This window comes from Carlito syrichta, unplaced genomic scaffold (assembly GCF_000164805.1).
Source record: "Carlito syrichta isolate Samal-C Ts95f unplaced genomic scaffold, Tarsius_syrichta-2.0.1 Scaffold302053, whole genome shotgun sequence".
Classification (NCBI taxonomy): Eukaryota; Metazoa; Chordata; class Mammalia; order Primates; family Tarsiidae; genus Carlito; species Carlito syrichta.
The window spans coordinates 958,891-967,768 of NW_007246149.1; positions in this window are offsets into that span (position 1 = coordinate 958,891).

The window sequence follows — 8,878 nt, forward strand, 5'->3', positions numbered from 1 at the left end:
TGACACACAATGTAATCTTGTTTCTCTCAGAATTTTATTCTTTAAGTAACTGAGTGACTCACAAGCTCAGGACATACTTTCTGGTACAGGTAAGTCTGAGCTTAGCATAAAATATTCTGAATATTTCTTCTCCTCTTCAGATGAGTATTTCAAAAATAACAGCTACTTTCTGGAAGGTGTAATTGGCTTTTGGTTAGGAATGTCTACAAATGATTGTCCTTTTGTGGAATGTATTTGAACACAAGCTAGAATAGACTTTTTTCTTTCTCCACCTATCAAAATCCCACCGATACTTTAAGTTTTAGTTCAAATGTCATCTCTTTTATACCACTCTGTTTTACTTCTAGGCACAAGTAATTATCCACTGCACCTTTTTTGGAAAAGGGGTAAATATCTTTTAAAGTTAATTTCTGTTTGTTGTCTTTTTGAGACGGGGTCTAACTATCACTCAGGTGGGAGTGCAGTGGCACAATCATAGCTCACCACGGCCCCAAACTCCTGGGCTCAAATGATCCTCTTGCCTCAACCTCCCAAGTAGCTGGGACTATTTTTCTATTTTTTTATAGAGACAGGTCTTGCTTTGTTGCCCAGGTTGGTTTCAAACTCCTGGCCTCCAGCAATCCTCTCGCCTCAGCCTCTTTTAACGTTAATTTCAGTTTGCCAAGTTCATAGTTGATGAGTGTGTTTTGGTTGCTCCAAATTTATACCTTCCATGAGGAAACCATCTATTATTCAACTTTGTATCTCCTTTGTACTTGTACATTGTGCTTTGGTAAGTGGTCAGCAAGTGAATATGTTTTTTTGTTTTTTTTTTTTGAGTTGGAGTCTTACTCTGTCGCTCAGACTGGAGTGCAGTGGCTGCTCCTGGCCACTGCAGCCTCAACCTACTGGGCTCCGGTGATCCTTCTGCCTCAGCCTTCCAAGTAGCTGGAATTACAGGCGCGCTACCACGCCCGGCTAATTTTTTTTTGATTTATTGTTGAGATGAGGTCTCACCAAGTTGCCGAGGCGGGTCACGAACCCGTGGGCTCAGGCAATCCACTTACCTCTGCCTCCCAAGGCGTGGGATTACAGGCCTAGCCACTGAGCCCGGCTAATATGTTTTAACTATTTAAAAAGTTTTATCAAAATAGTGCATAATTATGGTTAAAAATTAAAATGTTCTAGAAAGGGTTATAATGAAAAAAACAATAGTCCCCCTTTCCACCTTTTTCTACACTAATTTTGTTTACTAGAGGAACCCACACTTCATTTTAACTGTTTGTGTTTCACGTTCTCTTTTTGTTTTGCTACCTTCATTTCACTTAATACTATACCTAGTTACTTAATCATCATATACTTAGTTACTTCTTTTATATTTGAGACATATTCTTTTAATCAATTTTTTTATTTTTAATTTTTAAATGAAATGAAATTAAATTTTAATTTTAATTTTTGAGTTGGAGTCTCACTCTGTCTCCCAGTCTGGAGTGCAGTGGCTGCTCCCGGCCACCACAGCCTCCACCTGCTGGTCTCCGGTGATCCTTCCTCCTCAGCCTTCCAAGTAGCCGGAATTACAGGCATGCGCTACCACGCCCAGCTGATTTTTTGATTTTTATTGTAGAGATGAAGTCTCACCAAATTGCCCAGTCGGGTCTCGAACCCGCGGGCTCAGGTAATCCACTTACCTCAGCCTCCCAAAGCGCGGGATTACAGGCTGAGCCACCGAGCCCGGCTTTTAAAAATTTTTTTATTATAAAGATGTGGGAATTCAGTATATAAGATTCAGGATTTGGTATACAAGTGGTCATTGTACAGGTAAAGTTTGGACCTCCCTTTGTCCCCACTTCACTTAGTTTGAGATGAGGTACCCTTATTGATGTTGTGACCCCCTACCCTGTCAGTCCCACCCCGGTTGAATCCCACTTCTGCCAATCCCGTTCTTAAAGTATTATGGTAATTGCTCAAGGTCTGCTTGTGAGTGAGAACATGTGGTACTCTGTTCTTTGCTTCTGTGCTAACTTGTTGTGTATGATCGACTATTTGAGACATTTTCTATTGATTTCCTATCATGGGAGATACCTGTTATGAGACATGAGGATCTCTAAAACTTATATCTTTATCTCTGTTTCTTGCTTCAGTTGTTTTTATTTCTCAAAGATTTTATCCAGTTCCTGGAATAAAGGGAATATTCTTGGATACTTTCTGGAGCCTTCTGTCCCCTTGTTACAATCTGGACCGTAAACCCCTTACTCAAGGCTGTTCCCAGCTGGCACTTGGGACTTCTCCTTTGTTCTGCTAAGTTGAATTGGTTGTTTTCTAAGTCTTATATCTTATTCTTTCTTGTTGTTGTTTTTTTTTTTAATCCGCATTTTGTGGGAGTATGTTGTTAAGAGACTTTCTAATAAAGAATGCATGGGAGAGAAATGTTCCTAGTGCTCCTTGTTTTATATCTGATTTATAGTTTGCATGGATAAAGGATTTTATATGGAAAATCATTTTCTTTCAGAGTATGAAAAGAGATGTCCCATAGTCTTCTGGTGTCCAGTGCCTATGAGACATCCTACAACAAGGTGATTCTCAGGCTTTTGTGATTCTCAGTCTTTTGTGGATAAGAATCTCTGTAAGACTTTTAAATCTTCCCTTTATCATTGGGACTTGGAAATTTTCCAATAATATTTTAGGTGAGGACTTTTTTATTTATTTACTGGGTGCTTGGTATGGCCTTTTAAGCTGGAAGCTTTGGTTCTTCAACACTGGTTCTCAATCTTTAATAAGATGCAATTTGCATGTGATATAATCCACCCGTTTAATGTTTATGATTCAATGGATTGGTAGATTCTTTATTTATTTATTTTATTTTAATTTTTTATTTTTTTGAGTTGGATTTCACTCTGTCGCCCAGGCTGGAGTGCAGTGACATGCTCATGGCCGCTGCAGCCTCGACATGCTGGGCTCAGGTGGTCCTTCCTCCTCAGCCTTCCAAGTAGCTGGAACTACAGGCATGTGCCACCACATCCAGCTAATTTTTTTGATTTATTGCCAAGTTGAGATGAGGTCTTGCCAAGTTGCCTAGGTTGGTCTCGAACCCGTGGGCTCAGACTATCCTCTCACCTTGGCCTCCCAAAGTGCTGGGATTATAGGCGTAAACCACGGCACCCAGCCTAATAGATTCTTTATATGTGATAGTCATGCAGTACTTTATATAAATCTGAACTGTACAGAATTGTCCTCATAGAGTAACTACTTTTATAGTAAAATGCATGGCCTTAATACATATGAGCTTATGGCTATATCTTCAGACTTTTCCTTTGCACTAAAAGAATAGGACACAAATCTTATGGACACTTTTTTATTTGCATGGAATTTGCTAATAATTCACACTATGACCAGAGACAAGTCACTTCTCTTTTTCTCTTCGTCTGCTGAGTAGAATTCATTCTCTTCAGAGCGTTACACTATGAAAACAAGTTTCCCATGTTCAAACAAGTCATCTAAGATGATATCAGGCTGGACTCCATTTTCATATGGAGAAGAAAGCCAGTCTGTCTCTCCTCACGATCACTACCCTGTCCTCTCTGGGGAGAACATGTAACTCTAAGGAAATGATTGACTGTCAGGGGGTCATTCACACGGTTTGTGTGAAGGGAAGACATTGCACCGCTCTCAGGTTTGCCCACTGGTTCTTTTACAAGGAGTTTCATAGCTGGAGCTACCAGTCTAAAGCAGTGATGCTCTCCCCAGTAACCCCGGGAAGCTTTCCTTACCAGTAGGTCGGGCCAGATCACATGACAGCAGGATACCCAACACTTGCTTAATGCTGTCCTTGATGGGGTGTGTTTACTAGGGATTTTGCAGTGAATGGGTAAATGGGTTTGACAGATGCTGGGTGAGTCCTTCTTTCTGAGGTTGAACTCAGTTTCTGGAGGCATGTTCCATGTTTCTATGTGTGGTCTTGGAAGAGTCTTCATGATTCGTCACAATTTCCTCATTGGCAAATATGGAGACCGATAATGGCTTAATCAAATAGCCACTGTGGCTGATCAAACAAGCAACCTCAGGAAATGCATGCTCCATCTGGCTTCATTTGACAATGCTGCTGTGTTCATGGGTGGGACAAACACACACACACGCACGCACACACAGTTACTAGTGTGGGGCCTCCTTCCTCGGCCAGCCTTAGCATCTATCCCTGCATTCCAGACCCTATGGGATCTAAATTGATAATGAGTTACAGGTTTTCAGTGACATGCTATTGGATGACTCAGTATGCCTCAGCATACTTCTGTCATCTGAGGGGGCTTCTTTTAATTAGAAGTCTGAGACACTGGAGGATTGTGGATTTGTCAGCCTAAATTTTTGTTTTTTGGTTTTTTTGAGCCTCACTCTGTCGCCCAGGTTGGAGTGCAGTGGCACGCTCACAGCCACCGCAGCCTCGACCTGCTGGGCTCAGGCGATCCTTCCACCTTAGCCTTCCAAGTAGCTGGAACTACAAGCATGCGCCACCACGCCCAGCTAGTTTGTCAGTCTAAATTATGGGAGAATTGGTGAGATCCGAGTTGACTTGCATGTGGTGTTAGTTATGATTTTCTCCAATGAATCTCATTTCCGCTTTTCTTTTTCTGGGCGCGGGGGGGGGCCTGGAGTCTCACTCTGTCACCCAGGCTGGAGGGCAGTGGCACGCTCTCAGTCACTGCAGCCTCGACCTGCTGGGCTCAGGTGATCTTTCCGCCTCCGCCTTCCAAGTAGTTGGAACTACAGGCACGGGCTACCACGCCCGGCTGATTGACTTATTGTAGAGATGAGGTCTCACCAAGTTGTCCAGGCTGGTCTCAAACCCCTGAACTCAAGTAATCCTCTTGCTTTGGCCTCCCAAAGTACTGGGATTATAGGCTTGAGTCACCGAGCCTGGTCTTCATTTCCGCTTTTCTAGTTTCTAGTTGTTGTTGGTTTGATATAGAGGGTATTTACAACTTAAACAATTCTAGATTTTAAGTTACATTGATTTCCAGTAGGACCTATCTGAGCCAGGATTTCCATAGACGCGATTCCATCCAGAGGTTTTGGAGAGAAATTAAACTTCTAGTGTGTCCTAGAGACTGAATTTTTTGGCAATCCTACTTTTTCAAGCTTTTCTCTTCTTTCTATTTACAGTCCTTTCTATAATCTCCTCTTTATTTTCCTTCAACCCAATGCTATGGTGGCTTCAAGATATACTTAAACCTCAGGAAATAAAGAGGCTGGGTGCCGTGGCTCACGCCTATAATCCCAGCACTTTGGGAAGCAGAGGCAAGAGGATTGCCTGAGCCCACGGGTTCAAGACCAGCCTGGGCAACTAATGAGAATTCACCTCTACAATAAATCAAAAAATTAGTCGGGCATGGTGGTGTGTGCCTGTAGTTCCAGCTACTTGGAAGGCTGAGGTGCAAGGATCTCCTGAATCCAGCAGGTCAAGGCTGCAGTGGATGTGAGCATGCCACTGCACTCCAGCCTGGGTAACAGAGTGAGACTCTGACTTAAAAAAAAGAAAGAAAGAAAGGCACTTTGTAGTTCTTATGGGTAATGTCCTGTCCGCGAATTGAGACCAGGTCATCTCTGCTTTCAAATCGAAATGAATTTTTATGATGAAAGTATTCTGGGTTGAAAAAAGTGTCCTGTTGTAGGATGTGTTCTCAGATATCCACTGCATGATGTCTAATAACCAGTGCCTTTTAGACTCTGGGGGTTGTAAAAAATGAAATGATTGATCCTATAAATGATTAGGAAAAAACATAGAATCTTAAATTATGTATTTGTTTATAAAAAGGTTTAAGAGCTCTGGGACAAATTTGGTTCTGTAATTTTGCATGTAGACCCCTCACTGAGGTTAGCAGCTTCCATAGCATCTCGTTGGAAGTTTTTGGAGAACATTCAGTATGTGTTGATAGCTCATATTATATCACACCGTAACTTGGGTGCTTGGCAGGGAAACATAGTTTTCTCTTTAGAAAAAAATTAGTATTTGCTTGATTCCCTGATAAAAGGAATACTACAAAAGAATATTGCAAAACCTTCAAGGTTTGGCAGGCTTTTCCATGTGGGTGGAAAAATGTTGCTCTGAAGCCAAACTGGAATTGCTCATGAAATATAGCACAAAAAACACGTTAAAAAAAAAAACCTGGATCCTGGGAAAAAATACATATATAAATGTATAAAAAAAACAAAGCTTAGGGCAAATCTCTGATATTAGAGATAATTAGGATCACTTTTCTTTTTTTTTTTTTTTTTTTGGAGTTGGGATCTCACTCTGTCCCCCTGACTGGAGTGCAGTGGCATGATCATGGCTCTCTGCAACCTTGACTTCCTGGGCTTAGTTGATCCTTCCACCTTAGTCACCAGAGTAGCTGGGCCTACAGGTATGTACCACCATGTCCGGCTAATTTTTTATTTTCCATATTGATGGGGTCTTGCTATGTTGTCCAGGCTGGTCTTGAACACCTGAGTTCAAGCAATCCTTGCACCTTGGCCTCCCAAAGTACTGGGAGTACAGGTGTGAGCCACTGTGCTTACCTGGGATCTCTTTATCATGCTGATTAACCTTTATCATGTTCCCTCAATGCTTGCACCAATGTCTATTTGCTGCTGATTTGTCTGCATCTTACTCCCACCCACGATCCATCTTTACCCGGCACAAACAGCCGTGAGCTCGTCCTGCTCCTCAGAAAGGAAGGTTGCTGACAACTGAAAGATGCGTTAAGCTCATCTTGATTCTTATTAGGCTTATAAACATGTAAGCATCAAGATGTCCCAAATCCAGAGCCAAAATGTCTCCCCTTCCTCCAGCTTCTGTCTTTGAACTCTTGAGCCTGTCTGATTGCCACATGTTTCCCTTTTACCCCAACCCGAACCTCTTATGAGACCGCAGCATAGCAATGTGTCCCCCTTATGCCGCATAATAAGGGAGGGACAACAGAGGGTGACGAGGGCTGTAAAAGGCGAATCGGTTGGACAGATGATTTTGTGTTTTCCATTAATTATTTATTTATTTTTAGGTGAGGCAGCATACCTTCAAGGGCTTTTCTTAAGCATCGTTTCATAGAAATCTAACAGTCTTTTCACCTATTACCTGTTTTTTCTATAGGACACAACAGATACAAAGGATGTGGTTTCCGGGATTCCCTGGGAAGAAAAGATGGCTAATGTCAATCACCACTTTGATGCTATCTAACAGATTCTGAGACAGTGTGTATTGATAGTGCTTCTTTGTTAGCTGGCATGTAGTCAATTTCGCCTAAATTAGAGAAACTATGCCTTGCTAAATGAGGGAGTAAAAAGAGATGTCCCAGAGCAGGTTGGGGATTGCCCCAAACAAAGGGTCTACTATGGCTTAGCAGAAGGAATGGGAGATGCTGATGATTAACTCTCCTGGTAGTAATGAGTAGTCAATGCAGCGTTTATCGAGTCCTTCCTATGTTCCCAAAAGTGAACGAGGCAGTGGGAGAATTAATGATATACCTTACATGGTATTTTGCCTTAAAAAGGACTGATGATCTGGTTAGGCAATATGTGTGTATATATATATAATTTTTAGTTAGAGTCTCACTCTATCGCCCAGGCTAGAGGGTAGTGGCACGCTCATGGCCACCGCAGACTCAACCTGCTAGATTCAGGAGATCCTTCCACCTCAGCCTTCCAAGTAGCTGGAACTACAGATGCATGCCACTGCGCCTGGTTAGTCGTTGTGTGTGTGTGTGTGTGTGTGTGTGTGTGTGTGTGTGTGTGTGTGTGTGTGTGTGAGATTTATTGTGGAGATGAGGTCTCACCAAGTTGCCCGAGGTGGTCTCGAACCCCTCGGGGTCAGTCAATTCTCTCGCCTCGGCCTCCCAAAGTGCTGGAACTACAGGCTGAGCCACTGCACCTGGCCAGCAATATGTATTTTGTAACCAAATGAAAGTGCTCTATTCTTTAGTCTGGAATGCTTAAGGGTTCAGAGAAGAGAGATGCAGAGAGAAGCAAGAGCCAGCTGCAGGAGGCTTGGGGTGGACACTGAGGGGGTTTGGGTGGACATTGACACTCCTGGACGGAGATGAGCCCAAGTAGGCACATTTGAAGTTTGCTGGGGTGAGCGTCGATGTACAGGGGTATTGATGGAAATAAATTTGGGGACCCAGATGATTGAAGGCAGATCAGTTTACTTTTGATGCAAAGGGAACTGTGGGGGGGTTCCCAATGAAAGTGTGCCCAGGGAAGATGACTCTGTCATCTGGGGACAGAATGGAATGAAACAGGGAGATTCTGGAGGCTGGTGGACTTGCTGAAAGTTTATTTTTATTTTATTTATTTTCTTTTTTTATTGGCTGTTTCAAGGAGTTTATGGAAGCTTATTTTTATTTATTTATTTATTTATTTTGAGCTGGGAGTCTCACTCTGTTGCCCAGGTTGGAGTGCAGTGGCATGATTACGGCTCAACATAGCCTAGACCTTCTGGGCTAAAGAGATTCTCCTGCCTCAGCCTCCCAAGTATCTGAGACTATAGATGCATACCACCACACCTGGCTTTTTTAAAAAATTTTTTATAAAGACAAGGTCTCACTGTGTTGTCCAGTCTAGTCTCGTAATCCTGGGCTCAAGTAGTCCTCCTTCCTTGGGCTCCCAAAGTGCTGAGATTAGAGGTGTGAGCCACCACACCTGGCCTATTTTTCAAAAAAATAGTTTATTGAGATAAAATTGTTTATTTTAAAATGAACGATTCTATGGCATTTAAGATATCGACAGGCTGGGCTCGGTGGCTCAGCCTGTAATCCCAGCACTTTGGGAGGCCAAGGAGAGTGGATTGCCTGAGCCCGTGGGGTCGAGATCGACCTGGGCAACTTGGCGAGACCTCATCTCTACAATAAATAAAAAATTAGCTGGTCATGGT